This window comes from Corvus moneduloides, chromosome 4 (genome assembly GCF_009650955.1).
Source record: "Corvus moneduloides isolate bCorMon1 chromosome 4, bCorMon1.pri, whole genome shotgun sequence".
In the NCBI taxonomy this organism is placed as follows: Eukaryota; Metazoa; Chordata; class Aves; order Passeriformes; family Corvidae; genus Corvus; species Corvus moneduloides.
Window position 1 is genome coordinate 44,108,580 of NC_045479.1, and position 15,565 is coordinate 44,124,144.

A 15,565-nucleotide genomic window follows, 5' to 3' on the forward strand; every position below is an offset into this window, starting at 1 on the left:
TTATCTTTGTGTGTGAACATCCCTGTGCCAGCAACTCTTCTCTGGGAAGGCCCTGGGACCACCCTTCCTGCACTAGTTATCACCCAGCATCTCCAAGGGTTCCTCAAAATGCACGTGGCTGGCAGAGCACCCAAGCTGGCACTACTGGGGAAGAGCAAAGGACAAGGTGACGGGACACAACAAGTATTACTTCTTCCTGCTGCAGTGGGTCTTTCGCCCTGGTCACTTCACAGCTGAGCTTTCTAATCTGTGGTTTCAACAAATGGAGACTGAGCAAATTATCTTTTGCTCGAAGAGCAAGGCATTAAGATTTGAATCAGCTGTTAAGGGAGAACTTAGACCAGGAAGCCCCAACCTTGCACAAGCTGGAGAGGAGGGAGGATTATGAAGGTCTGAAACCACATCACCTGTCACAACAGGATATATTGCACCAGTCAGACCTAGAGGGAGAGCAAATTCCCCAGTGAATCTGCACCTGTTCATATCCTTCCACAAAGGCCCTGTCATGGCAGGAACCCCAGCCTCCAAAAGCCCTTGCCCCAGGCTGGAACACAAACTGAGAGGCGAGAGGCAGCACAGCTCTTGATTTCTCATAGACACCCTCTGCGAAGCACTTTCTTGGCTGTCCCATTACAGAGCAAGTTGGTGGTAACTGTGTCTGATTTCCCCGAATCTGCACAGTCAGCTGGCCCTGCTCCTCCTTGCACCACGCACTGGATGTCAGAGGCAGCCATGGCCACACGCTGGTTGGGACTGTGAATGACTTTTGCAGGACGATGGCAAAAGGGGAGTTTGGCATAAATAAAAACACACTGCTGAGACAAACAGTTCCCCCGTTGTCATAGATACATACTGCAATGGTTTGGGATATGTAGTTTCCTTGCAACATAATATTTAATTGTACCATATTAACATTCCTGTGCTGTAGTAGAATGTGCTAGTGTAGCAAGTTTTGACATGAGCTCTAGGTTTTGGCTGAGAACCACTCTACACTGTTAGTGCCATGGTGTGGCTGCTTGCAGTAACTACATTTCCTCTATATGTTGCACTGAAAAAGGAATTCAAACCCTTTTGTTTCAAAACAAAAACCTCAGAAATGCAGGCTGCAGCCTGAGACCTGGGAAATCCATCTTCCTGGTGGTACAAGGGAGCTCAACTTTTTCCTGCCTACCCCTACTTTGAATGAGGTTAAAGAGTTAACATCGAAGCTAGCAGAAGGAAGGAGGGGGCCTGGGGAAGTGCCAGACCTGGGAAATCTTTCTGATATACCACACAGCTGTTGTGTTGATGCTGAGTTTTCTTTTATTCTTTTTCCTGCTAGGTAAACATTTCTTAAGAAAATGATTTGTATAAAAAACAAGAGTGGTAAGCGAAATCACCAAGGCAGTGCTGCAGATGACTCTTCCTGTACAGACACACAGGTCCACAGGGAAGATTTGAGGCTCTTGGGGAATTCTGGTTGCTCTTGCAATCTTGAGTATCAGCCTCAGAAAGAGTAGCTCATCTCTTCAGCACATGATTGAAGAGGAATCCACTGGTGCAGGGAATGCAGACACATCCTCTCCTTTTCTCTCCTTGGCTTTAGGGACATCTCGCTGTTCCTTGTTGGTGATTGTTATAATCTAATTTCTCTAGTTCAAACTGTGCAATGCAGACAGCTGCCCTAGCCTGGCCAACCATTCTAGAAGAGGCCACATCTGGAAGTGCTTTCCTACAGATTTGCAAGGATTTTGTCTCCTTCAGGTATTCCTTACAAAGCACCACTGAAATACAGTAGGAATAGTGAAAGCACAACCAGACTCTGCTCTACCAGCACTGCAGCAGCAGGTTCTTCTGCACTCCCACTTGCACCTAGTCCCAGAAGCCTGGCAAACCCTGGGGAGCTCAGCCCACAGCAGCTGATGGAGGAAGGAAGCCTTGGCCCACCACAGTGAAGCAGGGACCTGGACACAAGAGTGAGCTCCCCTCTGCCCACCCGTGCCTCATCCATGATCAGACATTTGCTGGCACGCCATTTGCCAGAACATGGGGTGGAAGTAGAAGAGCTCCCTCCCAAAATCTGGGCAGCACCCAATTTGAGGCAAAGACAAATGTCACTGACCTTTACGGCATTCCAAGAACTCAAGTCCCTCAGCTCCCTTCCACTCACTGGACAAATTGCTCAAAACCTGTTCTCTCTCCAGTCTCTCCCCAGGGGAAAAAAAGCCAGTCTCTATGCAAGTGTATTTGTTCTATGTGTTCATTATTTTATATTTCATGAATCAATGCCAACTTTCAGTCATTGAATCCAGACACTCATGTTAACAATGGATGATTACATTTTCCATCTGAATGTTTTCCCACAAGCACAAGCATTAATTGAAAATATTCTTTTTGCAAGTAGTACTATTGCAACGTATATTAAGATGAAATATTTAACTTGTGTAGATGAAACTGCTTTGCTGGAACCAGCAGAGCCACACCAGCTTACACCACCAGAGGCCTAGGTCCACAGCTGTTTCCCCACCCCTGGGCAGCCAGGATGCTGTGTTTGGGCCAATAGGATTTATGACCATTTTAAATAGAAGCGACTTTCTCATGCACATCGGTAAACTGCTGTGCTATTGGACTGCAAGAAGCTGAGTAGTTTTCCACTCTTTTTTGCTATTGCTATCAGAAATCATGGGTTAGTCGATAACCACATTCCTCTGAGATGAGTTTGCCAGTGCACTGAAGGAGATCTGTTCACACTGGGAGGCATTGTTTCCCAGGCTATTCCAAACAGTACAGAAAACACTGTGTTCTCATTTGAGTACTATGAAGAAAGAGCTCAGTGGAAGGGCTTTTAAAGCACTAGCATATGCAGCTCTATAAACTATATTCTTTAAATAAAGAAAAACCCTCTATGTCATGCAGAACTAAATCATGATTTGCTCATGGACTGTATCCAGCATCAGAAATATGGATGAGCTTTGGCTGGGCTTTCTAAGCAACAGAAATAAATACTTCACTCCCAGCAGACGAGGGAAAAATAATAATAATTTTAAAAATCAAACAGAGATTACACAAACACGTGAACCTCCTTCATTCTCAATAGCAAAACATAATGATAAATTCATTTAAATTGAGTAGGATCAAAATATTTGGGGTAAGACCTTGCCCTGACTTAACTCTCACCTCAGAGACCTTGATACTAAGTCAATGCAGAGCAAGAAGATGTTAATCTGTCCATAGTAAATGGAATCACTTTTGCCAACCAGGTCAGAGGTAGTATTTCAGGCACTAACTTGGTATTGATGCTTTAAATAGCAGCAGAGTGTATATGTCTCTACATAGCACTTGCTGTGAGGAGCTACACAAATACACATTGATTTTCAGGTGGCCCTGCAAACCAGCAATGTCCTGATGGAAAATGAAGCAGGGCAGGCTCACCTGTTTGTCATTCCAAGCCAGACAGTAAGAAGTGGGTAGACTCTTCATTGTCCAAATTAGGAATGAATGGGCTACATTCATATGCTCATTTATACCATTGCTCCAACAAGGGACCTCAGTCTTCAGACCTCTTTCCTATCATTCAGCATCACTCAGAATACGCACTTGGTTTTGCATTGCTTGTTCTAACCTCACCACTTACCTACTAAATCTAACAGATTTCTTTTAGCTATAAAGTCAGATGGATCAGGCCAGAAAAAGAAGAGCAGGAATTTTTCCAGTAAGAGTTCAACACAGTCCAACAATGAAACAAGTTTTTAATGAAGCACAGCATAAAGAGCATGTGAAAGATAATCATTTTCCATAGTGGAAGCTTCAACTATTTCACATACAATTGAATCCCTCAGAAACAGCACAATTTAAAACCCCAACAACATTTCTGTCCTCTTGTCCCCTTTCCTTCCCCTTCCCTTACATGCAAGCAGCCCTAGAAAAGTCCATAAGAGGTGAATGGACAGATTGTCTTCACTGGACTGCAGTGGATTTTGCTGCCTAGCATAACTTGGCTTATCATGTTCCTGTTATTCTTGCGGGAATCTGTGTCCGAAAGAGCAATTCCAAACTGAGATGTCTTCATCACAGTCTCTGTCAAGGAAAGTCTCCAGGATGGATCATGGCCAAACTTAACGCTGGAGCTTTAAAGAGGCAATTTCAATTCAGGGAGTTTTGTTCTGTTTTGCTTTTAAATCTGGTATATTTTGCAATGAACTACTATATGAACGCACACTCATGCCACACTAAGAGGATGAAGGAGAGGGAAACAGTAGAGAAGAAAAAGAAACCTAGCAGTAAAACAGCAGGTCTATTTTAACAAAGCTCAATGTCCCTTGCATATTTCTCCTTGTATGTGTTTTGCAACAGAACCAGGTCTGAGAACAGACCGGAGCATTAATAACAACCAGCATGGTGGCCACTGGAGTCCAAGTCACAAGTGGACACAGGCAGTAGCAGATACTGAGCAGCAGTCACAGCACCATCAATTTTCTTTCCAGGCTCATGGCTCACAGTGCTGCTCAAGAGCTCAAGTAGGCAAAATGTTTTCACACTGTGTCATTTACAAGTGACAAGAGAAGCAGTGAGGGAGGGTGTGTATCTTAAAATGAGAAAAATAAAGATTCAGCAGTTATCCAGAGTAAGGAGCATTATAAGTTTTCAAACAGAGGTTGTTGCTCTAAACCCAACAGAAAATTCAGTGGGGATTTGGCTGGGTCCTGTGCCAGAAATAAGCAGAAATACTCAATAAATTCCTACAGCACATCAGTCTAGATTTTATGTAAAATGCTGCAAGTATTCTTAAAAGGAAAAAAAGTAAAGAAAGAAAGGAAAACCACAGAAGAGCTGAAGAACAAGAAATAATCTGCTGAAAGCAAAAAAGGATTTACATTTTTGTGTGAGGCTCATTCAAGGTGGAAACACTAGAAACATGTTGGAAAATGTTTAGAGAGATACTAGATTGATCAAAGCACTTGGCTAGGATAAGGAACGAAAGGATCTGAGTTATTACTCCTTGGAGAAGTGGCTGCTGGGGAGGAGATAGGAAGATAGAAGAGACAACCAAAGCAAAAAGACCACTCTTGCATTGTGAGCCTGAAAGGGACCCAGTGCACTGCTGACAATCCATTCACATTACACTGCTGGGCAAAAGTATTATTCCTGATGAAATACAGAAGTTACCCAGCCCTCCTCAAAGCCAGGTCAGGGTCCTTGTAGTGTTGTTGGAGCTGCCATGAGGCAGCAGGCCTGGTGCTTACAGCCTGGGCCACTCGCCCCATATCAGCGCCCCACTTGGTGAGATGCCAAGTCCCTGACTTGGGAGTGTGGGTTTTGGGAGATAAGCTCTTGCAAATCTGGCCACGACATCAGGAGGTGTTTCCCCTCTAGGCCTTCACTCCTCCCCACTGCCACAGATTGTTGTCCAGGAGCAGAGCATATTGTGTGCTGCAGCGTGCCAGCCAAAAACATGGTGTCCTGACCCCAGCTGCAAAAGAGCTGATGTGTGCCTGAGGGAGAAACATACTTTAACCCATTTTAGCTGCTTGTCAAGCGAACATGAGTCAGATCCCTAACATACCAGCAGATATTAAATGGCAGCCAGAGCCTACTAGCAAATGGGACTTCTGCTTCTCGTCAGGGTTGAGCCAAGTACAGCTCAGCATATGCCAAAAGTTCAAGTCTGTGCCCTGCCTCTTATACTGGCTCAATTATTCATACAGATTGCAAATATGGGAAAGCTAGACCCCAAGAAAATTGAAATCACTTAGGTTTTGTGGTGGTTCTGCTAGTTTTCTGAGCATTGAGTTCCTCGAGGATGTCCAGTGGGAGCATATAGCCAGAAGAAAGGCCCCCCTCCCAGTGCAGTCTCATGATCAGTTTTCTGTTGGTTACTAATTCAGCAAAAAGAAGGGTTGCAAATATAGCTGGCCACATAAACACATGCCATCATAGAGAGACCGAGAAAATTGCAGGTGGGTTTAGGGAACAGAACCACAGCCTTTGGGGAAAAATATCACTACACTACACAGACCGTGAGACATATAGGGATCCCTAAGGTGACTGAGTCAGTAGCTCAGAAGATGAGGATACCCAGACATCTCCAGAAGGGGAGAAAAAAACCCAAAAAATCATGTTTACTCCTGCTTACACTGGGGAACTATTCTCTACAATACTTCCCTTAGGAGCCCAGGGGCAGCCAGTACTGCCAACAGTGCAGTACTTCACGTGTCAGTGGCCACTGAAATGGCAGAGGTGAACCAAGACAAGAAAGCACAGGCTGAGCTGGAACTCAAGCTGGAATTCAAGGCAGAGCCAGGGGAGCACAAACCCTTGCAGTACACAAGCACACAATGTAAAATCACTGCAGATCATTTTCACACAATCTCACGATAGCCTTGATAGAGCAATACTGCAGCAGATAAAAAGCTTACAAATTTTTCATTTTGAAAGTTATGGCAAATACTAATCTGAATCAACATCTTTAGGTGATAAGGGACACTATTTGGAGGATCAAAGTCTCTTCATTTCCTCTTTGCAACACTGACAGATTCAGCTGACACTTTGCAGTCACACAGGTGGCTTGACAATGATGAAGTGTTCATCCCAAGCTGACATAGATATGGAATAAGAAAAATATACTGGCAGTCAATGCACAATCTAGACTTATTTATAATGCAAACCAAGATCCTGTTTTCCTTCTTAATCTATACTAAAACTGTTGCTCATACTAAGGAAGTCTAGCAACTAACGAATCTAAACCACAGGGGAGGGAAAAAGACTTTAAACAGAATTTGTAGTTTGAAGTCTGAATGATATGGTATCTCTAAAACACAAACAGCTTTTTATGCTTTTTTTATTATTATTTTTAACTCTGCTTTGATTTATGTCCAGGAAAACATATTAGGCCCAAGTTCTGGGCCTGAAGAACTTACAGGAGTCTGAACCAAGAAGCTGAAGCACCTCACCGATAGAGGAGCAGTTGAATAGCCCAGACAGGTCTTGACAGCATCAGACAAAGAGAGGGAGGGGGGAGGACATCCTTTATTAGCAACCTTGGAGGAGGCTTACCTTGTTAACCATCAGCATTGCACTGACTAAACCACAAATGTGCATTCCCTGCACACCCACGCAGGCTCTCAGAACTAACCCATGGCTGGGAGCTGGATTGCCATGAAACACAGGGTGGACAGGTATGGTGTCGGGAGAGAAACCTCTCACCAAAGCACTGCCGCCCTCCAAGAGACATGGCACCCTCTCTAACTTAAAGCAGGCTTTAGGTTCTCAGAACTTATCAGAAAAAAGACCCCTTAAGGGCAAGGTAGCTAGAAAGCTTCCCCTCAATCTTGCCTGATGCACACAGGGCCACAGAAAATACTGCAGGGAATTTCTTCCTGGGAGTATATCCCACATCCCAGATCAATCTCATCAGTAACTTGTTAAATGGTTCTAGGGAGTCAGCTAGATTTGGAACGAATTTTTTTAAAGTGCAAATGTTTTTCTGTTATTAAAAGAGAAGAGTTAAATATTTTCAACCACCTGTAATGGTTTGGTAACTCTCCAGGAACTTCCCACTCATTCCCAGATTGAAAATAAAAAACAGACCCAAAAGATAGCTTTTGCTGCAGTAGCGTATGTTGAGCACTTACTTGCATAGCCCCCATTAATCCCAGCCCAGGAGGATGTTTTCTGATGTTCTCCTATATAAGGAGTCAAAAAAGTCTCATGCATAAGAAAAAGAAAGCATGCTGGGTTCCCCGAAATGTTGCATTCTTTGCTGTTTGAATGGTAGAAAGTATCTCTAGAGAGACTGACACGAGGTCAGTCAGTTTATTGAGATGAAGGCAAAATTTTTGGATTAAACCAGAGTCCTCTCACTCATCAACTTTCTGAAAGCACACTTTAGTTTTCAGTTTCTCCCTTCATCTTGCACCATTATACTTCTGGTTACCTGTACCGAATCCACTTTTGCATGCTAGTAGATTTGGGGTGATTTCCTTTTTTTTAATGATAGCTTGATATAATGCATAGTATGGGGATAGAATTGCCAAGCTCTGATATCTCCAGAGAACACGGAGGGGGAAAGGACTCACCAAGCCCCTGCTTTTGGTCCTTTCTGCTTTGCAACTAACCACAGCACATAAAGACTGGACCTTGGCAACTGTCCGTTCATTATTAACAAATTAACAGCTTTGTAATTCCGTCTTTCCTTTTGTTCTGTGTGCACAGACACGCACATAAGAGCCTGGGGACTTGGAATTTTTTTATCTTGACAAATCCTTCCTCCTGCTCACCCCAGTTTTCAACAGCACAACAGGGGGCCAATCAGCAAAGCTTCCCAAGGCCTATCAAACAGATCCATTTAACTCATTTCCAGTTCAGCCCAGATCATCATGAGGAAATACAAAACAGCAATGGGAAACAAAATCTTTCTTCCACAAGACCTCTAGGCCACTATTGTCAAGCAAAAATGTGCCCCAAATGTGGGCATTCACAAGCATCTGTGCATAGCCTGCCTGCTACAGAGGGCATGGCTGCATTCTGGGGAGGTGTCTGTGCCAAGGGCAGACTCAACCCATCAGACTTGCAACCATTTTTCCCCTCACAGAAGCAGCACCAAGTGGCCAACATGAGACCAAGAGGCGGCCACGCAGCCCTGCACCATCGCACGGGTGGCTGGCCCAGCTCTTCCTGCTGCATCCCAGCCTGGCGCCGCTTCAGAGGCTTTTGTGCAGAGCAGACAGGGCTGCTGAGGCTCCCCCTGTGCAGCCATCTGAGGGAAGGGTTTGTTTGACTTATGAGATGGGAGGAAAAAATAAAGCTCCCTCGTTGTTTGTCATTTGGGATGAAGAGGAAGAAGAGAGTTCTCTTATTTTTGGTAGCTAAAGGGTGTTCACTGCATATTGCTTTCAAAGGGAGGAAAGGAAGTGCGGAGTCTGGGTGTCCAAAGCGCCTGTGCTTCAGGCAGAGCCTTCTCCCAGAGCTGGGTGACCCTCAGCCAAAGCAGTCCAGCAGAATGTGGCAGCTGGTGCAGGGAATCCACATCCCATTGTAACTCGAGGGCCATCGGGCAAAGGCACTGCAGTGGCAGGGGAGGCCCTGCCTCCTCCAGCTTGTGGATCTGCCCTTCCTTTCTGTGGTGTCTTGTGCAAGTCAATGAGGTGCTTTGTTTGATGGGAAAAGCGAAATGTTTGCTTGACCCAAAATGAACTTCAAGGTTTTAAAGTTACCAATAAGCCATGACAAAAAATGGGGTTGTGAGTTTATGCCTCCAATTTATTTTCACATTTATGTGTTGACAGCCAGTCAAAAAAATAAGCATACACACAATGAAGTTCTGTCTCCCACTTGTTTTTCTCATGACTGAGATTGCATATTTCTTGTTACTGGTCCTGGGAACTTTTTCAAGATTTCATTTTAAAATTAAATGGAAATGCCTGGGAGAAGAGTTAAGATTATACTAAGCACAGAAAAGTTAGACTTAGCAACTCTGTCCCTTTGAGAAGGCTCCATACTATTTAATTAATTTATTTATCTGCTACGTTTAGCTGGGCAGACTCCATATTCCCTTACAGTTCAGAAGTGATATATTTCATCCTCTAATAATACTTCCTAGTTACTTATTACAATCCAATGTGTTTGTTTAAAGCCAAACACGGAACCATAGGATCATTATTTAGAGCTCATTTCCTCAAGAATCAGTGTAATTTTATTCTGAATTTCCATAAGAGAAAATGCTATTTTAAAATGCAAACTTGTAGATACAATGGAAAAAGAATTCCATTCAGATGATGCAATTAACCCCCAGTATAAATAATCTGTGGTGTATATTGTAATATGATAATGTGAAAGTCCAAAAGAACTCATTCCCAGACCACATCAGAAAATCTACTGAGTCAACAACTGCAGCAGACAATAACAGGACGAGTTAAAGGAGCAGAGCATTAAAGCAGGTTAGTTCAAACTGTACAGCATTTAAAATGGCACTGACAAGATTTAATATGACGATTCACACTCTAGCGCTACATGAATTCACTTAGAAAGGATTTGGTACATAAGATCTGAGTGTGAAAAGGCAACTAGTTCAACTTGCTATGTCAAATTTTTGCACATGGAAGACTGTTCCTGTCTTTGATCACCATCAGTTTTTAAATCATTTAAAAAGAAAATTATTTGCTCGATCTATCTGTTTAAGAATTTGTTTAACTTATAATAAGCAAGTACATCTGAAGCTCACTTTCTTGACTAAGGATCCTCTGCACACATAGGATGTGGCTACATAACAGATGTAAGGAACTGAAATTGTTGTAGCAATATACATGTTGTTTCAACTGTTCTCTCTGATAAAAAAAACCCCCAGCATTTCAGTGGGATGTAAGTGACTTCACTATATATGTAGAAACAGTGCAAGAATCATATGATAATAATTACTAGAAGTGCATAGTTCATTTTTTCTTGACAAGAGCCACATGGCTTTTTTTTTAATCTATTGTATCACATATATGATGTAACAATATATCAATGCAAATCAAACAAACGCAAAGCAGCTTTCCAGCTGAGACTCCAGACACACTGAAGTCAGGCAGCTCCAACTTCGGGATCCTATTCCCAGCTCAGCCCTCAACACTCACATTTTCTATTTCTAGCTGTGATGTTAAAAATGTGTGGTTTAAATCACTAGTGAAAGTAGAGAAACCACCACCACATTTATCACGAATTCCAACACCACAGCAAAACCGAACATAGGAAAAATTGGTCTCCCTCCAAAAGCCTCCCAGAGTGAATACCTCGGGAAGGAGTTATTTATCGGTCCTTAGCAAACACAGGGGCTCCCCTCTTCCAAAGCAATACCTTCACCATGCAGCTTGGTGTAGTATCAACCTGCCCCTTGATCCACAGCTTAAGGCTACAGCATGGAAACAAAACCAAATTCAGCAGAAGATCCAGATACTAAGCAAGGGTATGGCAGCACTACATGAAAAAAGCAGCCCAGATGAAATGGCTATAGGTCAGACCTGCTAATTTCCCAAGTGCTGTTCAATTAAAATTCAGTATGGTCGTGCTTTAGAAGCTTATTACTTCAACATTCTTGATTTCTTTTTGAGACATGCAATATCTAAATGCTGTAAGTATCATGGTCCCATGACACAGCACATTTTTCTGGTGTGAGTTCATGAGGCTGGATCAAAACCACTCCAGAGAGGATCCTGGTGGGTTAACTATGTGCCACAAGTCAGGCTGGACATCTGGATGATTCAAAACTTTGTACATCTCAAAGGGGAACATGGTGTCTGGGATTCCCAGGTGAAGATACCCTTTTGCCCAAGATCAAGCACCCTGCTCCACTCCTACTTGCTCACACAGTGATCCAGCATCAGCTAATCAAAGAAAATGCCTCCCTGCTTTGCAGACCATTTGCTACTTCTGCCATGCTCTGACTTTGTTTTACCTTTTGGGATCTTATTTTTGGGGCACATGGCAGAATTCTGAGATGTTTCCCAGCTCTATCACTCTCTGCTCTGCTGTCACCCTGCAGACCAAAACACCAGGTTTGCCTCATCGTGACTACAAGTCTTGTCCCAATTTTTTGACTACCAGGAGGTTTCACAATACTCCTCACAGCAGAACCTGCTGCTCCAGGCACCACCTCTGGCCCTGCCACATCTGCCCCCATCAGCATCCTCTCTGCATGGGCCGCACCCTGCTGTACGCCATCTGTTGCTGAGAGCAAAGCCTTCCCATCATGTCAAGTGCCTTGCTGTGACTACACAGCCACCAACCAGGGTGTGATCAGTGCAGATTCAGGCCCTTGTTGCACTGCTCTGAATGAAAGTGAAAAGGAGCTGAATGAGATGTCTCCTCTGAGGCAATTGCGAATACCTACAAGAAGCTGTTGCACTGGGCCACATCTGGATCTATTAGGAAGGGAACTAGAAAAAAAGCACCTCCACAGTGCAGTACTGTTCATTTCCCATAGCATACAGGGAATCAAGCATCTGCCATGAGCCCATGAAAGCCAGAAAACTTCGTGGCTCATGTCAGCCAGTGATGGTTGTCACATTAGCTTCCTGTCTTGGCAGTGGCCATTCAAAATGCAATTGCAGGCTGTATCTGTCTGACTCAAGCCTGTACCACCAGTTCTATTGCATTGCACAGAACCAATTTTAATAATCCAAATTAATCCTAATTAATAGGGGAAGCTGTGACAGCATTATAAAAAGTGAAAGGTATTCTTTACGTTTGAGGTTTGAATTTTGCAGGATACACAGACCTTAATTTCATAACTGTACATTAAAGTCAAACCAGGAAAGGGATTATTCTAGCTTCTACTTCAATGAACAGAAAAAAGGTTCCCATCATTGTCCCATCAAATCACTTGATTTCGTAAATCACATATAAGTAAGATGAACATTTATAAATCCAGAAAAAATAATCAAGTCTTTCTCATTCTGTTAAGTCTACAAATTTAGATGTGGCAGGAAAGCGATCTAATTTAAAGCTATCGTTTGGGTCAGCGTATCTATTTACAGTGTTCAATTACATGATCATATCATTTCGCACAGCCTTCTTTATATTGGCAAGCTATAAAAGAGCTTCTTCGAATGGAACCATTGTTCTGCTGGGTGCTCTAAGAATAGCATAGACTATATATGAGGCCTCAGCACCAGGGCTGTGCAAAGGGCCTGCCTTGATAAATTCAGAAGTTTCCTATTGCATCAAAGTTCCTTCCTCCTTTCTCTTCCCAGTCTCTCTTGCCCAAATATACCAGACTGTATTTGGGCCAAATAGCTCCCCCCTCCCTGCTCCCCCATAGGAGCTGCTGTGAGGTACTATCTTCCGCCTTTTCTTTCCTAGGACAGACAACTGCATTTTATTATTTCTAGGTTTGAAAGACTGCTCTTTTTTTTTAGCCATTTTTAGCCTAGTCTGTCACACAATAACAGTACTAGGTGTTATTTGCAGGTCATTTTTTTCACCTGCTTGCTACGAGATGCAGACAGAAAGCTTCTTGGGTACTCTACCCAGCTCTGGACCTCTTTTCTCTTTGTGAGTGGATGACGGTTTATCCACAGCAGAGCAGTGTCACTTCAGTCCCAACTCTATCATCATAAAATCATTGGGAAGTCTACTAGAAAACTCAGTTCAGGATTTTTTTTATTTTCTCACAGTAGTAAAAATATTGTAGGCAATAGAATAAAGGTCTTTAAAGCAGCTATAGAGTTTTGTTTTGCTTTTAGGTGGTGAGAGGATAGAAAAAAAAACCCAGCTTTTTGTTTTCTGGCTGATTAACAAAACTCTAAGAACATCAGTGTTGGTGATGTTTTATAAGGCATATATGGAGAATGTGTAACAAAAATTAAAATGTGAACTGACAGAAAAAGATCTTAGGTTTAAACCAAGGAAATAACAGAGAAAAAAGGAAGTTATGAAAAGAGCAGCAACTCCTTTTTACTCCTGTCAGAGATTTTCAATATCCTCCCAAATCAGGGTCTCAGTGAAGAAAAAAGCATAGCTTATCCAGCTCAGACAGACTTCAGGGAGTCCCAAAGGTATTTTGACCTTCAGACAGGAGATGCTTTAGCAAGTCTGCTTTGCTCTCTGCCTGCAAAGTCCTGTGCTTAAACTGTGAGCAAAGCAACTGTGGGATAAAAACCACCTGTGCAAAGTTTTGCTATCTGTAAGGGTTTACTGATGCTTCTCAAAAGCCTCCTAAAGAAATAAAATGTAACAGGGAGGGCAGTTCAATTCCCAAATATCACTGGAGGCAACACCAGATGAGCACTTCTTGCCAAGATCTAAAATGCCCGACAGGCACTTGGGAAATCAGCTCAGGGAGTCATGAAGAGGTTAGATTTCATCTCAGCAAGTGACCAGAAGTTATGTGAGAATATTTTTTCAAATTTAAAGATGTGTTCAAAACTATGCAGACTGCTTCCATGCAATTTCTTCTAGTCTAACTCACTCTGTATCCCAAACATGCAGACCAGGAGTGCAGCAATCTGGCACAATCTGCTCATGAGAGGAAAGAGGACCCAGCTGCTCTTCACCGTATTATACACTACTATCCCACTCTCTCTTGGCAACTTCAGATTGTGGCAAATGCTGTGGGCAAATGATTGAGGGACTGACCCTCATTTAATTTTAGTTTTAAAAATTCCATCAACATGCTCGCTGAAGAAATTCCTTCTAGAAAATTTTAATGTAAGCTTATAGAGATAATTTTTTTAATCATGTTAGTTTTGGCCTGTCTCAGTCCCTCTGGAGTTATTTTGGCGAGGACTCTCAGTTTCTGAGAATCTCACAGAGAGTATTACAAAAGGGAGATTTCTTCAAGCACGCACGCTGATGCCCCGTGGGACATTTTATGGCATTTTTAAAGAACCTGAACTCTCTGGCACACTAAATATAGAGAAATAGATTCCCCCTTCAAGTACCATCAAGTTGTGTGAAATCTTTACACTGGATCAAAGAGGAACTTCTGAATAAATAAATGGAGCAAACGTGTCTGATAGAGCAAATAATAGCTGGAGTGGATATCACTTTATCTGGGCATTCCCCTTTCATATGCTTGAAAATTCTTCATTGATGAGTAACATTAGATCATTATTTAAGCAAGAGTGCTGTCTCTGTCCTCAGACAGTGCTGGTCTTCCATGTAGCAGACAGTACAAAGAAACATGGTCCAAGAATATCTAAAAAAATGGAAAGAAAAAGGTAAAAAAAAAGAGTGCTGAAGATACTGTTTCAGCAGAGGTCTCTGAGGCAAGTGATGAAATGCCCCACGAATGTGAAGAGGTAAAAACTAGTCTTCAGAAAGGAGGTCACCCTGGTTTTAGAGTGCACTGAAGGACTCAGGTTACTTTTCTGAGAAGTCTATTTTGGCTTTACTATCAGCAGCACCCCTGGATCATTTAGCCCTTCCATTGGCTTCTGCCAGGTTTTAATTACAGTTGCTGTATGAGGCTGTATGCAAAATATAACATGCAAACGTTATCTGGCAAAGCTGAAATATAGGTGATTAACATCTATTTGAGCAGAAGGAAGACACAATTCGTTGAGAGCTGCAAGTGAAATCTGTGACAGAGACAAGCTTAGAAAACAGCCATTCATCATGTCTAAGGACAAAGCTTTGGGATGGTGGCTACTTGCTGAATTAGGGGAAAGAAGAGAGGAACAACTAAATGTTTCCATTAAAACTAAGTGAAATGTGTGATCTGATTATCCAACTACAAAATCAAAGTGCAACTTTATCCTACTACCAATGCAAAGTGCATCAAGCATTGGCACACTGAAAGGTAATGGGCAATAAACAGTGATGTGAGACATGATTATGCTAAGTCATCTGGATAATATGATAGATATCATAATTCATTATCATCCCACAAATAAACTGCAAAGCTGACTTCATTTATTACACCTGTAATGCCATCAGTCTCTTAAGCAGTTGCTGCTGGTGAAGGGAAGCTTCCACTCGCTTTGAGAACATGCCATCCTCCAGATACCTGTACAGTGAAATGGCCTCACTCTGCTCCCACAAGCACCCCAAATAAATCCAGGAGGGGTCCATTTGTAATCTTAATGTCTCTGGCCAGTTTACTGTAGCT

General features: G+C 42.7%; 1 long non-coding RNA gene across 1 annotated transcript in view; it reads right to left on the minus strand.

Moving 5' to 3' along the window:
* Positions 1–2,178, minus strand: part of LOC116443574 — a 45,879-nt gene extending 43,701 nt beyond the window's left edge. The window contains exon 1 of the long non-coding RNA XR_004239987.1: positions 2,102–2,178. This is a non-coding gene — a long non-coding RNA (uncharacterized LOC116443574). The remainder of the gene's footprint in view (positions 1–2,101) is intronic.
* Positions 2,179–15,565: the final 13,387 nt, after the last annotated feature.